We start from the raw sequence: 21547 nt of genomic DNA, 5'->3' as shown, positions 1-21547 counted from the left end.
AAACATCTTATTCTAAAATTCATATAGAATTCCAAAGGACATATAATAGTCAAAATAACCTAGAAAAATAAGAATAAAGTTGTGTGACTCTCAGCTGCTTGATTTCAAGACTTTCTAAGAAGACAGGACAGGATGGAAAATCAGAGATTTGAAGCCTGAAAAATAACCACCATTTTTGGCTTGAAGATGAAGGGAGCCACAAGTTGAGGAAATAGGGATCTTTATCCTACAAACTAAAGCAACTGAATTCTGCTAAATATCTGAGTAAGTTTTGAAGCAGGTTTACTTTTCTCATAATCTCCATCCAGCTTTTCTGACACCTTGATTTTAGTCTTTTAAGTCTTCAAGCAAGCAGAGGACCCACTCAACCCTGCCTAGGCTTCTGAACTGCAAAACTGTGAGATAGTAAATGTGTTGTTTGTAGGCACTAAATTTATGGTAATTATATTAGGCAGCAATAGAAAGCAAGTACTAAACATTCACCAATTCTCCAGATTCACTCTGCAGCCTTATTCACTCTTTTCTATGACCCAGGAAGATAATCTGAATGGCTTCCTTTTCTTATGCTTTCCTATAGGTTTGGCCAATGGAAAGTACCAGCAAGAAATCAGAAGGTGGCAGGAGAAGGAGGTTGAAGCATTTATTCCTGACTCACTCCTTCTGGGTCCCCATGAAATGGTGCATTTTTGTGCTTAAAGCCACAGCTCCTCCTATGGAAACTTCTCAGACTTTTTGGGTTCCCATACCCCTCCTTCTGCTTGCACTTTCAGAATAAAGGTTATAACGGTTCCCAACCATTGCTTGCTCTAGGGTACTCTGCCATCTTTTGTTGTTTTCCAGAACTCTGCCAACACACTTGTAAATAACCCCTGTATTAAACTCTCCTCACTTACACAGTTTGTGCCCTCCATTCAAACTTGGCAGCACCCTGGATGATACAACTAGTTTTGTTTTTTTCATCAGGGCTGGTTAAATACACCACCAAATAATAAGTAAATATTGATGAGCAAATATTGGAGATCAAAATTGTCTTCTCATCTGACTTACTGGAGGTTGTTTGTTGTGTTTTTTTGTTTGTTTGCTTTTGAGACTTTCACTTTTATTGCCCAGGCTGGAGTGCAATGGTGCGATCTCAGCTCACCGCAACTTCTGCCTCCCGGGTTCAAGTGATTCTCCTGCCTCAGCCTCCCGAGTAGCTGGGATTACAGGCATGCACCACCATGCCCAGCTAATTTTGTATTCTTAGTAGAGACAGGGTTTCTCCATTATGGTCAGGCTGGTCTCGAACTCTCGACCTCAGGTGATCTGTCTGCCTCGGCCTCCCAAAGTGCTGGGTTTACAGGTGTGAGCCACCATGCCTGGTGGAGATCTGTTTTTTAAAAACATTTTCTCTAGTTTTGCAATATAATTGTCTGTTAACTTCAGTTTCTGCAGGTGGTAGAAATCTCTCTCTCTGTGTGTGTGTGTGTGTGTGTGTGTGTGTGTGTGAGTCACAGCTGCATCAGAAAGAGGAACCAAAACTGACAAGTTACCTGGCTTCTGTTATGAAGAGTTCTGGTCCCAAAATAAATGAAAGTTTGGATATTTTCTATAAGTTTGAACCACTCTAGTCAAAAATTCCTTCATTCACAAATTTTTCAATGCTTTTGAGTGAAGATAAATTACATCCTTTTTGGATACAATATCCACATTAAAAAAAATGCAGTTATTCTACCATGAACAGACTAATGTACAGTTGGCAACACTTGTGATATATTTTCCTTCCTTTAAATATTTATGTTTGTATTTAGAAATCCACTCCTTCTAAAATCAGACTCCCTCTACTATATGCAAAGAAACTTGTCTTTTTGTCTTTTGTCAAAAGGCATAGATATCAATTGTGAGCAGGCATATCAGATGTATATATACCCTTATCTTAATCCTGAAGTCTCATTTAATTTTCTCAGAATCTATATAAAATAGACAGCTATATACTGTAATTTGCATATTACTGATGGAAAAGAGGTCAAAAGATTTTAAGAGGGCCTGAGGCATTTTAGTGCTGGATACATTAATCCTATTCCTAGTTTTGTAATTAAAATGCACTGTGATTACATGTAACATTGATGGATACAACTATACCTTTGTTGTATCTATGCTATACAAACATGCTGTATTTTATTTTTTACTACTTTATATCTCCTTTCTGACTCATTCTTTTTCCAAATGAAGAACACAATTCTCACCATCTGTTCAGGCTCACCCAAAACTACCAGCTAGATCATACAGAATATGGCCACAACACACACAGTCAGGATTTACTTGTGCCTGTGTACTAACCAGAATACACTTCACCTAAGCAAGTAGCCTCTGTATTGGAAATAAATGCCTCATGATAATAATCCTCTACAATTGTTATGATTACTCTGTCTTCCACTTTCCTGATGAAAGATCTTCATAAGCATTTACAATGAGGAGGAGAAAGCTAGAATCCTCAGGGATGAAAATATTCACCTCTTGTGTGGCAATTCAAGTAAAAATAAGTTACTCCATATGGGCTTTTAGGGTTCGTTTCATGTTTGGTACATATCAGTGAAGCAGTAGAGTGCAATGGCTAGGAGCTGGACTGTGTAATCAATGGAACCTGGGTTCACATTTCAGTTCTGCTAGTTTCCAGGCCTTTAAGTTTGAACAAAACTATCTGTAAAATTACAGTAATCTTACTTTACTCAAGGTAAGGCTAATTATGAAGGCTAACATTTTGAAGGCAAAATTAGTTAGTATTACCAAACTACATAGATGTGTTCCATAGATATAACTGCTAAATAAATTAAAATTAGCTAGGAAATTTTATGTAGCTTTCAATCAATTATTCTTTGAGGCCAAAGACTCCAGCTAATTCACAGACTCTGGCATATATTCTAGTGTTAACTTGTTGCTTTTATAGAATTTAATTGAACAAGATGATCCAGAACAAAAAAGATTTCAGATATTTAGAACCGATAGATTCTGGATTATAAGGAAGTAATTAGTGGTTTAACGATCACCCTAATTCTGAAAGAAGTATCTGATCAAATGATTAGATATTTTTTTAATCCATCTATCTCTGTTCTGTGGCACTCCTCTTTAATTTCATAAAGTCGATAAAGATGAAGTTAATTCAGTGAGGCATTAAAATGGTGACAGAAATATATAAGTCATGTTTGAAGAAAGATAGTTGAGTACATGGTCTCTTAATAAGAAAGCATAAAGCATAGAACTTTTATTTCTGAATCTGTTGCATATTGATATTATCTGTACATACCTATATTACATAAAGAATCATTATTCTACATATCTAGGCCATACTGTTATAGAAATAAAATAATAATTTAAATACTGGTTTGGGAAACTATGTGCATTTTTCTAGGTGTATTTGCCTTACATGAAGAGACGGATCATGATATCACCTGTTAGATTTAAACAAGCTGTATAGCAAAATATGTGCATGTTCATCTGTGCAACAGTAAACTTATCCCCATCATGTAAGTCAATTATAGCTAAATAAGAATAAAGAATTAAGGTCAATTTCTAGATGATTTGGGTCAAATAGTACTTTGGTTTCAATTATCCAGATAAAAAATGCTCTAAATATTTTTAATTACATGGATAATTTTCTAATCACTCCATTGTGCTCAGAATGAATATTTTCAAAAAATTCTTAGGGATAATTTTTTAATAAGTATTTTCTTAAGAATTTATTATGAAAATAATTTTGAAATCTAGATAAAGTATTTATAAAGATTATTACATTCAATGCATTGAAAAGGCAAAATATCTTTGATGATTGAATTATATTTGTCATATTTAGAATCAAGTGTTAAAAATAAATTTTAAAAATGCTTTTTTAACTGGATGATTAATGCAAAAGAATTGCACATTTTTCTTCAACTGAAAAGTAACTGATGAAATCAATTGTTGAATAGCTGATATGCGGTTAAGATTTGCTGAGAAGGAAATATCTTTGATCAGTGAATAATGGTATTTTCCAGCTATCTGAGGAGAATTGACTGACTGGCTCCACTGTACATGCATTTAAAAGATCACTAGATTTATAATCCCCATGAAGACAGAAAAAAAATGTACACCATCAAAGCTACCATCTGAAACTTCAGTAATACTCAAGATTTACCTCGTATTTTATTTTTAAATACCACACTAATAGAATGATAGTGCTGCTAATTTTTACATTCTCTAATTTTACGTTTTCTTTTTGCTGCAAAGACAATGGCATAACTAACTTATAGTCATGGTATAAGATTCTGTCACAAAAACAAAATGATGAGTAGGCAACTGTTAGTAAGTTAATATTTTTGGAAGCCAAAAATTATTAAGTACTTTATAATGTTCTTTGGATAGTTAGTGCAAATAACTAGTTTACTATGTATCAAGAATTCATGGATCTTTTCAAGAATCAGGAAATATGTTGTTTAGGAAATAATGTCTACATCTGGTTTCTGTCTCATCAAAAACCCCTTACTGGAAGAATTCTTTTCTTTGTGTTAGCAAAATATGTGGAATGTTCTAAAGTAGTTCAAAACAGGACAGTTCTCATTTGGAAATAATCTTTGGCCAGGAACAATGTTGGACTTTTAGGCACAGATATAGTTTGTAGAATTTTTACATGAGCAGTATGTTTTATTTGTAATAAAATCAATTACTCATATTTCAAATTTTTCAAAAATTATGAAAATGATAAAATACTGATTTACATGTGTATATTTAAATTGACTATAGGTTGTATTTAATAATGTTTAGACTTGTAGATTCTGATACTTTATTCTTATAAACTCTAAGAGATGTTTCTTGAGTAAATGTATGCTTTTCTATTTTGCTGAATTACTGGACCAAGATATCCATGGAATTTAAATTCAGAGAAAGACCTTTATAGAATTTTGTTCAGTAACAATTTTTACTTAAGTGTGAGTCCCTTTACAGAGTGCATTTTTTAATTTAATTTAATTTTTTTTTTTTTTTTTTTTTTTTTTTTTTTTTTGAGACAGAGTCTCACTCTATTATCCAGGCTAGAATACAGTGGCATGATCAGGGCTCACTGCAACCTCTGCCTCCCAGGTTCAAGCCATTTTCCTGCCTCAGCCTCCCAAGTAGCTGAGATTACAGGCACCCATCACCACACCTGGCTAAGTTTCGTATTTTTAGTAGAGATGGGGTTTCACCATGTCGGCCAGGCTGGTCTCAAATTCCTGAGCTCAAGTGATCTGCCTGCCTCAGCCTCCCAAAGTGCTGGGTCTATAGGCGTGAGCCACCGCGCCCGACCTTTTTCATTTTAAAGGTAGTTTTTAAAACATAAATGTTGGTGGTAAAACTAGCATACTGTCTTAACTAAGGTGTTCACGACTAATATTGTTGTGTCCTTACCTCCAATTTGTTTTTGTTAGGAAAGGCCTCCAAGATAGTAGGGTCCTAATTGGTGGAATCACGGAGGAAGGAAATTAGGTGCCAAAACAGAAGGAACAAACCCCAACTTGAACATCTATTTTTTTGTTTTGTGGAGGGCTAGAACTTAGTTAACATAATTGAGAAAACCTTAGATTATGTCCACAATAATGGGCCAATTACCCTAGAGAAATAAAATGCAAATAATAAGCCATTTAAGAGACAATAAAGGTTTTATCTGGTGTTGACTTTATTTTAAAAGACTTCTTTCTGCTTGTCAAGTAGAAAGTGTCTGGGCAAAACAAGTCATTGTCCTACCTTTTGTATAACTCCTTATACAATCCAATCCATTCTGTGTTTTGCAAATTACATTATCAGGGATTTTGAACATTCCATGTTCTGTTCTTTTAATAGATACTCATTATCTGTTTAATTAAATTAAATTAAATGGTTCAGGTGAATGGAGTTCTTTTTATTTTTTAACAGTTTTTAAAAGATAATTATAAAAATATTTCAAGACTTAACATTTATTTACTAGTCTGCTTCAAATTGATTCAGTAAAGTTTTCTATACTTGCCAGCAAAAATTATGTGACATTGAGAATTAATTCACAAACGGCATTGAAACTGGTTGTATTACTTATTGTCTTGCCTACAAATATCTAGTCACTCCAGAATATTCTTCCAAATTTACTATGTATTTATTTGCTTATGTTGTTTAATATGTCTGTAAATATGATGTGCTGCCATATAATAGTTAATTCTATGTATCCCTAGATTCAGTTGACAAACTTGTTTTACATTGGATCTCTATTAAAAACTAAGAATCTGTGAGGTGCTAGGTTATCTGGTACTCCAAAACTCAAAGGAAAGAACCTAGGCAGTATCATCATGGTAGACAGAGAATGAAGTGTTAGAAATATACGATGTGGAATTATAGTTAACGCATACCATAGCCCTATCACCTTGACTTCTTCTGATATATTCAAAATTAAACTATATTAGTGCTTCTATATTTTTTCATTATATGGCACACAGAAAATGATAACATTCCTACACCATACCGATGTAAACTTGAGGGACATTTTATTTATGTGTCTGTGTACACACATACACACATTTAATACATGTGAAGTAAAATTAAAATTGGCTCCTGCTAAAACATCTGTATTGCCTCACTGCCATCTCCCTCACCTCCTCTCTTTCACCTGCACACCATGCCTCTTGTATACTTTTGTTACTCTCCGAGCATCTCATCAGTCCTATTATACACATTGGGTAGCTGGGCTTTATGTAGCCTCAGCTAAGATAGATGTTCAGATTGAAGAGTACCTGTTTGGCCTTGCTAACTGTATAAGAGGGTAGAAAATGCAGGATGTTACTCATAGTGCTTACCACCTATTGGTCATGAGTTTTGTTTTCAGACTCTTCTAATCATGCTGTCCTTGAAAGAGACTTACATAAAATTGTTTACAAAGATATCAGGCCAAGGATCTCCAGGCACCCTAGAGTCTACCTTGTCTCTAAGAGTCTTGAGGGAACCAGTGTCTTATAGCATAGCTGTAACCCCTTCATGGTATACCCATAAAGAAATTCTGAATTATTCAATGGCAGAAATTACATTGTATTCTGAATAGACTATTTTGCTGGACTCCATGCATTATAACAAGAAGAATTTTCAGGAAATTCAAATATATGATACCTGTAAGATGTCATCAAATTCCTATGACTTCAATTAAATATAATTGTCATGGTAGGGCAACGAAGTCAAATTATTCTATAAAGTTTGCTTACCAGGAGTCAAATATATCCTTATCCATTCAGATGTCTTAAAAAAATAACAACTTGAAGAAACAAAACACATCAAAGCAAACCAAATAGAATTTGTTTATTAGTTCTAATAGATTTTTAGAGGAATTGTTAGGGTTTTATTTATATAAGAGTTTCAAATATAAGATTTCTATGCAAGAGATTGTCTTTGAAGAATGACAATTTAACTTCTTTTACAGTTTGGATACTGTTTCTTTCTCTTGCCTAATTTATAAGGATAGGACTTCCCACACTATGTTGAATAGAAGTATTAAGAGTGAGTATCTCTTTCTTACTCCTGGTCTTAGAGGAAAACCTTTCAGCTTTTCACTGTTGAACATGATGTTACTCTGAGCTTGTCATATATGGCTTTGATTACGTTGAGGTACATTCTTTGTATACCTATTGTGGTGAGAGATTTTATCATGAAAGTATGTATAATGGTAAGCTAATATTTGACAGGGACATCAAAAATATACAATGAGGAAAGAATGATCATGTCAATAAATATCACTAGGAAAACTGAATGTCCACATGCAAAAAAAAAAAATGAAACTGAACGATTTTCTTACACCAGTCGCAAAAAACTAATTCAAAATATAAGGCTTAAATATTAAGATCTACAACCATAAAACTTCCAAAAGTAAACATAGTAATAAGTTCCATGATATGGGTCTTGGCAATGACTTTTTGGATATAACACCAAAAGCACAAGCAACAAAAGCAAAAATAAGTGGAATTACATCAAACTTTAAAGTGTCTGCACAATAACAGTGACAAAAATTCATATACTGAAAGGACAACCTACTAAATGGGGGAAAATATTTGCAAACTGTGGTATACACCTGATATAGGGTTAGTATCCAAAATATATGAGAGGCTAATACAATTCAATAGCAAAATAACACAAATAATTTTATTTAAAAATATGGTCAAATGACCTTAATATATATTTCTTTAAATAAATCATACAATAGGCTAATAGAAACATGAAATGGTGCTCAACATCAAAAGTCATCAGGGAAATGCAAGTGAAAACAACAAGTTATAACCTCACACCTGATAGGATGGCTATTATTGAAAACACAACAGGTAACAAGTGTTGGTGAAAATGTAGAAAAAAGAGAACACTTGTACACTTTTCTTGGGAAAATAGTACAGACATTATGGAAAACAGTTTGAGGCTTCTTCAAAAACTTTAAAACAGAACTACCATATGATCCAGCAATTTATATATATATATATATATATATATATATATATATATATATATATATATGTATGTATATCCACATACATGCATATACACACGCGTGCACACACATATATACGTTGAACATGATGTTACTCTGAGCTTGTCATATATGGCTTTGCTAATGTTGAGACACATTCTTTGTATACCTATTTTGGTGAGTGTTTTTTATCATGAAAGTATGTATAATGGTAAGCTAATATTTGACAAGGACATCAAGAATATAAAATGAGGATACATATATATTCTCACACATATATATGAAAGAAAAAAATTATTTTGAAGAGATTTCTGAACTCCCATGTTCACTACATTATTTACAATAGCTTAAACATGGAAACAACTTAAGTGTGCCCATCAATGGACAGATAAATGGATAATGAAGTTGTATTTAAATAAAGAAAATCCTTCTAAATAATGAGACATGAGTGAGTCTGGAAGTCATTATGCTAATTGAAATGAGTCAGGCATAAAAAGACGAGTTATGTTCTCACTTATATGTGGAATCTAAAAAAGTCAAACTCATACAAACAGAGAGTTATAGGGGTTGCTAGGGTCTGGGGGGTAGGCAAACTGGGGACATATTTTTCAAATAGTACAAACTTTCAGTTATAAGATGAATAAGTCCTGGGAGGATCTAATGTACAGCATGGTAACTATAGTTAACAATACAGCATTGTGTACTTGGAATTTGCTAAGAGAAGATTTTAAATATTCTCACAATAAAACACACACACATGAAATAGTAATTAGGTAAAGAAATAGATGTTTTAATTAACTTAAATATGGCAATCATTTATATATACATGCATATGTATATAAATGTATCAAATTACCACATTATACACCATTACAATTTTGTCAGTTAGACCTCAATAAATCTATTGAAAAGAAAAGAACAAAGTAGAAAACAGTATACGATTCTAGAATTTGCCAATCAGAAAGAAGTAAAAGACTTATCTTAAGCAGTTGATAAAGGATAGTTTGTAGATCTAAGAAAATGGCCACAGTTATAAGTCCACAAATGACCACACAGAAAGGGTTTTAGGAAATAAGATGCCTCAAAGAGTGACAAGGAGAATAATAGAGACAATGTCAGATTAAAATTGTATTTTACTAATCTATTATTTTGTATCTTGCAGTATTTTCCCAACAATATTGTGGAAGTAAAGTCAGAAGTTAAACAGTTATTTTAAAAAATTCTTAAGTGGATGGAATCCTCAAATTGTGTATAAAATTTAAGTAAAATGGAGCTATGTCAATGAAACCTATTTTCAAAGAATTTTCCCTCCACCTCATGCTAACGAGTACACTCTATGTTTAAACTAGAATAAACATATTAATAAAAATAGGAATTGTATTTGGGAAACTGCAACTTTCACACTTCTTTTACGTTTTCAAATTTTTCTTTGCCTGAAAAGCAAAGAATATAGTTGAAAACAGAGAATTGTTAAATTATTAAAGTCCAAATTTGCTGGTCAAAACTTGTTAGACATTAATTTGCATTTTTAACTTTACTTTTATTGCAAATTAGAAGGTGGCGGTTTTGTGTACTAAAATATATTGACTCAACAATTAATACCACATCTTGTTTGAGGTACTGATTTCTCTCTTTCTGCATTCTGAAAAGTGTGACAAAAGCCCCAAATAAATAATATACGCAATACAGATAAAATTACTGACCTTATTAAAACATACTAAATTTACCTAGCCAAGTGTTTTTATTACAAAACCACAACCAAAAACATTTTAAATAAAATTTCTTAAACTATTTGAAATATGTCCTAGATTGGATAAGAACTTAGGAGAAAGGAATCAGAGCCAAGTGTCCTGTGATTCATCTGTCTCCTTATTACTGATTGGTGCTTTCACAGAAAAAAAAAAAAGAGTCAATTCAGTCTAATTGCCTTGTAAGCTTATTGATAACTAACTTCCTGTTAAATAGACTAATACTTGTGAGAAGGAGGTTTCTCATATAGAAAATGTTTTGAGAAGGATGGCCCTAGTTTAGAATTACTATGACAAACAAACCTATAATCTATGGATTTATGAGGTATTGGCCAGGCACGGTGGCTCACGCCTATAATCCCAGCACTTTGGGAGGTTGAGGTGGGAGGATCATCTGGGGTCATGAGTTCCAGACCAGCCTGACCAACATGGAGAAACCCCATCTCTACTACATATACAATTAGTCGGACAAGGTAGCGCATGCCTGTAATCCCAGCTACTAGGGAGGCTGAGGCAGGAGAATCACTTGAACCCAGGAGGCGAAGGTTGCAGTGAGCCGAGATCATGCCATTGCACTCCAGCCTGGGCAACAAGAGTGAAACTCTGTCTCAGGAAAAAAAAAAGAGAGAGAGAGAGAGAGAGAGAGAGAGAGAATGTCAATGTCCTATAAGCTGTGAAAATCCTTGGGGCATAAAATAGGAAGATTTAATAAATTTAAATATTTCTGCCTGGTTAAATGGACTCACAAAACTTAGAGACTTCATCTATTTTTCTGGGACATGAAGTGCATGTCCAATATGGGAAAGAAGCACCCGGGAAGACATACAACTTTCAGTGATCAGAGGTTCCACATAACTCCCTGCTCTGCTGTTTCCCATGACTGCTTAGAACCTTGAAATCCTTATCAAAGATGGATAATAATTATCTTTGATAATTATCAAAGATTGATATTTAATAAGGTCTCTGATTCATGTGAATCTAATTTAACAAGGCAATCCTTTGTGTTAGCTCAAAGCCCCATCTCCAGCCAGTACTCAGCAAAACCTAGATTAAAAGGTAATAGTCTTGTTTAAAATATTTAAACCAGTAAATTATATTAATAATCATATGGATTAACAATGATATACCCAATAACTAATTCCTATTTACCTTCAGTAAAGCAGACCTATAGATAACTCATAAATTCTTTAACAAATCAGAACAAATGTCCACATTTCCTTGTGAAAATAAATGAAGACCAACCAAATGAAAACAAGAAAAGTCTATTCATTCAGAGTGTGTTAGGCCATTCTTGCATTGCTCTAAAGAAATAACTGAGACTGGGTAATTTATAAAGAAGAAAATAATTAATTGGCTCGCAGTTTTGCAGGCTGTACAACGCATGACACCACTATCTGCTTGGCTTCTAAGGAGGCCTCAGCAAGTTTTTACTCATGATAGAAATTAAAGTGGGAACAGCCACGTCACACGTTGAGAGCAGGAGCAAGAGAGGGAGGGGAGGAGGTATCACGCACTTTTAAAGTAACAGATACCATGAGAACTCACTAATGGCAAGGACAACACCAAGAGAATGGCACTAAACCATTCATGAGAAATCTGCCCCTACGATCTCATCACATCCCACCAGGCCCCACCTTCAACATTAGAGAGGATTACAGTTCAACATAAGATTTAGAGGGGACAGCATCAAAACTCATCCTTTTGTTTCCCGGCCCCTAAAATTTCATCTTCTCTCATTGCAAAATACATTCATGCCTTCTCAACAGTCCCACAAAGTCCTAATTTGTTCCAACATCAAGTCCAAAGTCCTAAGTCTTATCTGATGCTCATCTCCTTCTACCTATAAGCTTGTAAAATCAAAATAAGTTATTTATTTCTAGGATACAATGGGGATACAGGCATCAGGTAGGCATTAGGTAGGCATTCCCATTCCAAAAGGAAGAAATTGGCCAAAAGACAGGGACTACAGTCCCCATGGAAGTCTGAAATCCAGCAGGGGGCAGTCATTAACTCTTAAAGCTCCAAAATAATCTCCTTTGACTCCAAGTCTTGTATGTTTTTTGTTGTTGTTGTTGTTTTTGTTTTGTTGTGTTTTGTTTTTGTCTGGGGTGAGCTCCTAAGGCCTTGGGCAGCCCCACTCCAGTGGTTTCCATGAGTGCCACCCACATGGCTGTTTGGGTTGGAGTTGAATACCTGTGGCTTCTCCAGGCACAGGATGAAACCTGCCAGTAGATCTACCATTGTGGGGTCTATAGCATGGTGGCCTCTTTTCCACAGTTCCACTAGGCAGTGCCCCAATGGGGACTCTATGGGGCCTCTGACCCCACACTTCCCCTCTGTACTACCTTAGTAGAGCCTTTCTGCAGGGCTCCGCTCCTCCAGCAGGATTCTGTCTAGGCACCCGTGCTTTCTTACACAGCCTCTGAAATCTAGGCAGAGGCTGCCAAGTCTTCTTCACTCTTACACTCTGTGAGCCCACAGGCTTAACATCATGTGGAAGCTGCCAAGGCTTATGCTTGTCCTTCTGGAGCAGTGGCCCTAGATGTACCTGGGGCCCTTTGAGCCGAGGCCGGAGCTGGAGTGGCCTGGATACAAAGAACAGTGTCCTGAAGCTGTGCAGGGATTAGCAGAGGCTCAAAGGAAGGCAGAGTGAGACAGTTTACGTGATAGAAAAATAAAGGGAAGAATTCAGGTGTACTCTGGGTGGAGGCTGTTGGTGTGAAGAAAGTATAGGTGGACTAATTTGAAATAGGGCATCCTATGTGATTAGTTAGGAGTGCACATTTGGGTTTTTCTGCTCGGTCTTAAACTGATGGTGGAAACAATAATTAGGAAAACTTTCAGTTATTGATCAAGCCAAAACTTTTTGGGCTGATTATTACAAGGGTTATTGTTTAGCTTCCTGGATTACTGCTAGAATTGGTGGTCTTTTAACAAGATTGACTTAGAGACAATAGGCTAGCTTCCTGGACTGGCTACTTTATGTAACAGATTAGTTTCTTGGGCTGACGCTACAGATTATGGGTCAGCTTTCTATTTTTATATATGATCTGGCCATTGTCTACATGTATATCTAGTCTCAAAAAAAATGTCACATAAAATGCCCTGTTATTCATCTATAATTACAAATTCACTAGACAATTTGTTAACCCGTTTCATTGCCTAAGTAGACAAGAAGTGATTGACTAGTTCCCATTTAAAAAATCAAAATATTAAATATAAAATTATTCATTTTTCAATTTTAGATTCCTAAAAATTTGAACAACTGTCATAGCTTTTGCTAACACTGATAATTTTAAACATATTTTAGTTTTTCTTTTCATATATGTGAAATTTATCTGAAGTCTTTTTCTATCTTCTGAAATTTATCTGAGCCTTAAATAGTTATTGAGAGTCTTCAAAATTCATAGAACACTCCAGATGCAAGGTTATTTGACAGAGCATAGTATGATGTAAACTTGTTTGTTAGAGTTATACAGTCATATTTATAGGTTTGGATTGTTTTCAAAAATTATATGTATTCCTGAATTTACAACCTATTGCTTTCTCAATGATTATTGTCCATGTGAGTAGTAGAGATGTCTTAGAGTAAGGTAGCCTATCATTTTAGTATAATTCTGTTTATATTTTTGTTGCTTTGAATATTCTTTGGTGCCAGTTACAGTGCACATACTTTGACAAGATTTCTCTACGAATATTGTTTGACATAATGTATTCAATTTGATGCCCCAGTTAATTTTGAGTACAGGATATTGCATAGAGGCCATGATAAATTTTTAAATAAATTTTGTATATCCAGAGATTAAAAGAGTATGTTGCTTTGTAGATGAACAATTCTATTTGATTCAATGGTGAAGATGTATTGTTGATAATTTTATAATGATCTATATATTTTATAAAACTATGTATGATTTAAGAGATTAAATTCTAGGGTGACAAAATTAATATATATGTATATATACACACACACAACACATATTTTATGATGCTTAGTAAAGATCATCATAGTTATAGGCTTAACTTCTGCCCTTTGTTGTTTGAGGAAAAATAAAAATTGATGATGTACATTTATAAAGGAGAGCAGTAGCAATTTGTCTAATCAAAATTATTTGGAAGGTTTTGAAATGCTAAGATATAAGGTTTTTGCTTTGGTTTTGTGTTTTAGTCTTTCCAGCTTCAGTCTTGAGTCTGCATCTGTACACTAAACAAAATAAGGGCATCATAAAATGAGAAATTTTATTGCTAAAAATCAGTAACTGTCAATTATGACACATAACAGAAGGTCAAAATAAAACATTTCAAGTAGCTCTTACCTTTGTAAATATGCTAATTAAACTTATGAGATTAAATTCTAGGGTGACAAACTTTAAATATATATATATGTATGTATATATACACACACAACACACATATTTTACAATGCTTATTAAACATCATCATAGTTATAGGTGTTACTTCTGCCCTTATTGTTTGATAAAAAATAAAAATTGATGGTATGCATTTATAAAGGAGGGCAGGAGCAATTTGTCTAATCGAAATTTTAATTAACTTCTTTGGAGGGTTTTGAAAGTTTTTTGTTTTGGTTTTGTGTTTTAGTCTTTGTGACTTCAGTCTTGAGTCTGCATCTGTGCACTAAAACAAAATAAGAAGGGCATCATAAAATAATGAGAAATTTTATTTCTAAAAATCAGTAGCTGTCAATTATGACACAAAACAGAAGGTCAAAATAAAACATTTTGAGTAGCTCTCTTACCTTTGTAAATATGCTTCTAAGTAGACAAATTTGTCCTATAATTTTTTGCAATATACACAATTTTATGCTTGAAATTAAATTTAAACACAGGCACCATATCTACATGTGTTTACCCTATTCTCTACTTAAGTTTGAATAGCAAGGAAGCAAATTGTACTAGCTTTCCCCTGATATGTCTCCAAACTAGATCTTTCTTGATTTAAACATATAAGATCTCACTGTGATAAAAATTTGTCTACTTACGTACCAGTACCAAATCACAGATCTTTTTCAACATCCAAGCTTTCCTTATGTGAACTGGAGTATGGCATAAAATGATCAAATAAGAATTTGAAAGGTTAATTGAGAAGATATGCAGGTTTGATTGTCTTCCCTATTTATAGGCACAAGTAGACTAGCAATATTTCTGTTTAAAGACTAGTCTACAAATTTTTAAATTAAGAGAAAATATTTGAACATCACAGTACAAGGGATTCCCAAAACATGTTCTGAAATTGTGATAAATATGCATGGTATCTAATTGCTTTGGGTGAAATATCAATTACTTTTAATAACTGGCAGGGATTTAACATATTGGTAAATATTTTTATAACATTGTCATCAAAGAATTCCAGAAAATAAGCATGAGACTTCATATAATAAAATCATATGTAGATTTTTGATGTGTAAATAGAGAGATGACAGTATTTTAAGAAATAAGACAGAGGAACAAAGTAAACATCTACATGAATAAACAATTACTCTACTCCAGAATTAAGTAATTATACACTATAACTGGATCTATAGCAATGTTATTAAAAACAAAAAAGGAAACCATTATAGATTGAAAGAATGTAATTAAGTATACCATGTAAACTTTTATTAGATCCTAATTTTTTAAAAATTATAAAAGGATTTTTAGATTTGGGGAATTTGAATATGAGCAGGATGTTAGATCATATTGTCATCTCTGATAATTTACTAGGCTTTGATAATGACATCATAATTGTGTAGCGGGTATCATTAGTTTTAGGAGAAGCATGCTGTAGTATTCCATTGTAAAGAATTACGATGCCTGCAATTTTCTTTAAAATTATTTAGAAATCATAAAAATGTAATATTTATATACATGCCCTATTAGTGAATAGAGTGAAACACCCATTTGTTCTTGTAAGTAGAGGTTATATGTGCTCACTGTATTATGTCACATCTGAAAAATGTTTGAAACAGAAAACACTAGAAAGACAAAGACAAAAATGAGAAGAAATTAAGAAGAAATTGAAGAAATTAAGCTCCACTGAAGTGTCATCCTCTGAAGTGATGACACTTCATTGTGGGATCTTCAAATTAACTATTCCCGACCTATGGGGGAATGGATGGGGATGAAGGTGGTGAGTGCGCACTAGGAAGCTCTGAATTCTGTTTCCAACCATCTATCCGTCTCAAATGAGCCTTGACTTTCAACCTCCATGATCTGCCATATGCAGCACAAATTAAACATCCAGCACAGAAATACAGGATAAGAATATGAGCAGGATGGAGGGTTATTTCACTTCATTTGTTCAAGGCACCTAAAAAATAGGGGACTTAAAGTAGTCAAATATAATTTCAGAGGATGAAACTAGCCTAAAATTATTCAAAGTAGCCCAAGACAGCTTTCAGGAAGAGACAAGCATTCTGCTCAAATTGAGAAAATACGTTTATTTTATCCATTTACCCTATATATTTGTTTCACAGTTCCCTGTTCAGATCTAAGAGAGCACTATTATGTCTAATATATATATATAAAATATATATTGTATTATATAGATTTAGTTTGTAGTTTTACTCATTTAAATTAAGAACTTTAGAAGTTTTTTGATGAACTAAATTATGACTGTTAGGGAAACATCAAATGTTCAACCTTCAAAACGTATTCACTCTAAAATAACCCAAAATGCCAGTTAGGCAAAAAGTTTTCCAGGTCACAGATTACCTGCTTATAGTAAAGACTTTGTTGATATTAAAACACAATTTTGACAGGGAAACTTGTGCCAATTGAATCTTTTTCATAATTCTGTCTTTCTGTGATCTACAAACTTAACCCTTACAATGGTAAGAAAATTTCTTCTTTGGAAGAAATCAAACATCCCTGATTTTTATTCAATTCTCTCAACATGCCCTGTGTCACTGACTTTCCTGGCAGTATAGACCAGAAATACCCAGGGTAATCCACGAATTATAGCTGTGGTCTACAGAAATTACTTAACTTTTCTGGGGATTCATTTTTTCCTTATCAACAACAACAACAAAAAACTGAATTGAAACACTACAACCACCACGATAAACCATTTATCAAGCTATTATTTTGTATCAGGCAACATTCTAAGAAAATTACTCAAAATAACTCATGTACTATTCCCTGCTTCCCTACTTACTATTACTTTTTCAGTTGTCAGATGAGAAAATTGAAAAACAAAGTGTCTAAGTCTAAGGTCACACATCTAAGAAGTGTTGGAACTAGAATCCAACAAATTCATCTGGCTTCTAAGTTTATACCCTCAATATTTATGGTATACTGTCTCCATTATAAGCACCCTGGCTCTGTTAATGGTGGCCAAAAAATTTTTAACAGATGAGTGCTATGGTATTTTACCTGTTACCCATTTTTAAGGCAAATGACATTAGAGATACACTGATTGAATCAAAATGGCTGTTTTTTCCCCCCCTTTTCCTCCTATCCTTGCAGTGGGACTGAAAACACCACAGAGAAATTGAGACTTTCTTGAACTTAGTTTGGTAATTATTTTAAAATATTTTCCAAAAAAATTTAAGTTCACACTTCTTAGGCAACTAATAAATTGCATAAAGATGACTGCATACATTTTAAATTTTCCAGGTGAGTCTTCTATTTTATACTGAAATCACACTTTATTTACAATGATTTTTCAATGATTTTCTACCATACTCTCTTACTTCTGTGGTAACATATCTCAAGATTTAAAAATGGATTAATTTTTAAATACTAAAATGAGAAAACCTGAATTCCTTTATAATCAAATTTGGAGATCATTTTAGAAGAAATGGGAGAGATCATTATCCATAGAAATACATCTTTTATAATTGAAAGATTATTTGCTACCTTATGATTCTGTATTTTAGTTATATTTTTATGCCTTGATCTCTCCTTCCCTGAATCATGAATGTTTCTAAACTTTCAAGATGATTTATTATAAGGAAATGTTAAAAGGTAAAGAGGTAAAACAAAGTCTCTATCCATAAAATACAGTATTTATTTTTTCATTTTTATTTTAGGTTCAGGAGTATATGTGCAGTTTTCTTATACAGGTAAATTGCATGTCACAGGAGTTTGGTGTACAGATTTTGTCACCCAGGTAGTAAGCATAGTAATCAATAGGTAGTTTTTCTATCCTCACCGTACTCCCACTCTCTACCTTCAAGCAGGCCCAAGTGTCTGTTGTTCCCTTCTTGGGTCCATCGGTACTGAATATTCTGATCTCCCTGATAAGTGAGAATGTGCTGTATTTTGTTGTCTCTTCCTGTGTTAGTTTGCTTAGAATAATGGCTTCCAGCTCCATCCATTTTACTGCAAAGGACATGATAATATTCTTATATTCTTTTTTATGGCTGCTTAGTATTCTATGGTGTATATGCAGGACTTTTTTTTTTTTTTTTTTTGAGACAGAGTCTTGTTCTGTCACCCAGGCTGAAGTGCAATGGTGCAATCTTGACTCACCACAACCTCCACCTCCTGGGTTCAAGTGACTCTCCTGCCTCAGCCTCGTGAGTAGCTAGGATGACAGGAACACGCAACCATGCCTGGCTAATTTTTATATTTGTAGTAGAGATGGGGTTTCACCATGTTGGCCAGGCTGGTCTGCAATTCCTGACCCCGTGATCTGCCCACGTTGGCCTCCCAAAGCGCTGGGATAACAGGCATGAGCTTTATTTTTTGACTTTTTATTAACAGCCATTCTGACTGACATGAGATGGTATCTCATTGTGGTTTTGATTTGCATTTCTCTATTGATCGGAGACCTTGGGCTTTTTTTTTTTTTTTTTTTTTTTTCCATATGCTTGTTGGCTGCATGTATGTCTTCTTTTGAAAAGTTTATATGTCCTTTGCCCACTTTTTAATGGAATTCTTTGTTTTTTTTTCTTGTAAATTTGTTTACATTCCTTACAGATTTTGGATATTAGACCTTTGATGGATGCATAATTTGCAATTATTTTCTCCCATTGTGTAGATTTTCTGTTTACTCTGTTGATAGTTTCCTTCGCTGTGCAGAAGCTCTTTAGTTTAATTAGACCTCATTTGTCCATTTTTGCTTTGGTTGCAATTGCTTTCAGCATCTTCATTATGAAATCTTTGCTAGTTCCTATGTCCAGAATGGTATTGCCTTGGTTGTCTTTCAGAGTTTTTATAGTTTTGGGATTTCTTGATTCTTTATTCCATCTTGAGTTGATCTTAGTAAATAGGTAAGGAAGAGGTCCAGTTGTAATTTTCTGCATATGGCTAGGCAGTTATCACAACACTGCTTATTGAATAGGGAGTTTTTGTTGGCTTTGTTGAAGATAAGATGTTTTTAAGTGTATAGCCTTATTTCTGGGCTTTCTATTCTGTCCCTTTGGACTATGTTTCTGTGTTTGTACCAGTATCATGCCATTTTGGTTACTGTAGCCCTGTAATATAGTTTGAAGTCAGATAGTGTGATGCCTCCAGCTTTGCTCATTTTACTTAGGATTGCTTTGGCTATTTGGGATCATTCAATATGAATCTTAAAATACTTTTTTCTAGTTCTGTGAAGAATGTCATTAGTTTGACAGCAATAGTATTGCATTGGTAAATTGCTTTGGGCAGTACGATCATTTCAGTGATATTCAATCTTCCTATGCATTATCATGGAATGGTTTTTCCATTTGTTTGTCATCTCTGATTTCTTTGAGGATTGTTTTACATTTCTCATTACAGAGAACTTTCACCTCCCTGGTTAGCTGTATTCCTAGGTATTTTATTTTTTGTGTGGCTAGTGTGAATGTGATTGCTTTGCTTATTTTGTTCTCAGCTTGGCTGTTGTTGCTGTATAGAAATGTTACTGATTTTTGTACACTGATTTTATATCCTGAAATTTTGCTGAAGTTGTTTATCAGCTGAAGGAGCTTTTGGGGTTTCCTAGATATAGAATCATGTTATCTGCCAACAGGGATAGTTTGACTTCCTCTCTTATTTGGATGCCATTTCTTCTTTCTCTTGCTTATTGCTCTGACCAGGACACCCTATATTATGTTGAACTGGCAAGATAAGAGCAGACATTTTTGTCAGTTTTTGGTTTTCAAAGGGAATGCTTCCAGGTTTTGACCTTTCAGTTGGCTGTGGATTTGTCATAGATGGCTTTTATTATTTTGAGGTATGTTCCTTCAATACCTGGTTTGTTTAAAGTTTTTAACATGAAGCATGTTGAATTTATTAAAATCCTTTTCTGTGTGTATTGACATGATCATGTGGTATTGGTCTTTAATTCTTTTTACTTGATGAATCACATTTATTGATTTGCATATGTTGAACCAATCTTATATCTCAGGGATAAAGCCTACTCTATCATGGTGGATTAGCTTTTTGATGTGCTGCTGCATTTAGTTTTCTAGTTATTTTGTTGAGGATTTTTACATTATTTTCATCAAGGGTATTGGCCTGAAGTTTCCTTTTTTTGTTGCATGTCTCTGCAAGGTTTTGATATAAGGATGATGCTGTCCTCATAGAATAAATTAGGGATGAGTCCTTCCACCTTGATTGTTTCTAATAGTTTCTTTAGGTATGGTGTCAGCTCTTCTCTGTACATCTGGTAATGAGGGGGAAGGTTGAGGTTGTGAGAAAGCTTTAGAATAAGATGAGTAGAAAATGACATCTTGACTAATCTTCATGGAGAGGTGGATAATAAAAAAGTCTGGTCCTGGGCTTTTTTTTTTTTTTTTTTTTTTTTTTGGTATGTAGGCTATTTATTACTGATTCCATTTCAAAGCTTATTGTTGGTCTGTCCAGAAATTTAATTTCTTTCTGGTTCATTCTTGAGAGAGTATATAAATCTAGAAGAAATATCCATTTCTTCTAGATTTTCTAATTTGTGTATATAACAGTGATCATGGTAGACTTTGATGGTTATTTGTATTTCTGTGGGATCAGTGGTAACATTCCCTTTATCATTTTTAATTGTGTTTATTTGGATCTTCTCTCTTTTCTTCTTTGTTGAGAGCTCTCAATGTCTTCCCTCTGAAGATCTGCTAGGAATGTGCCAGTCTTCCCAACATCCTGGTTCCACAGTAGGAGATGTTCTTCCTGGCTGTGTCTAGTCAGCCATCTTGGAATAGGAATTGAGTTTTGCATTTCTATTCAACTTGCCATCCTGTGCCTTTTCATTGGTGCATTTAATCCATTTACATTCAAGGTTAGCATTCATATGTGCTGATTTAATCCTGTCATCATGTATTACCTCGTTTTTATGCAGACTTGTTTGTGTGGTTGCATTATAGAGTCACTGGTCTAGGTAATTACATGTGGTTTGGTAGCGGTTTGCAACGGTTTCTGTTTCCATATTTAGCAGTCCCTTCAGGACT

This window comes from Piliocolobus tephrosceles, chromosome 15 (assembly GCF_002776525.5).
Source record: "Piliocolobus tephrosceles isolate RC106 chromosome 15, ASM277652v3, whole genome shotgun sequence".
In the NCBI taxonomy this organism is placed as follows: Eukaryota; Metazoa; Chordata; class Mammalia; order Primates; family Cercopithecidae; genus Piliocolobus; species Piliocolobus tephrosceles.
The sequence above is the reverse complement of the archived record's forward strand: the minus strand, read 5'-3'. Positions refer to the sequence as shown.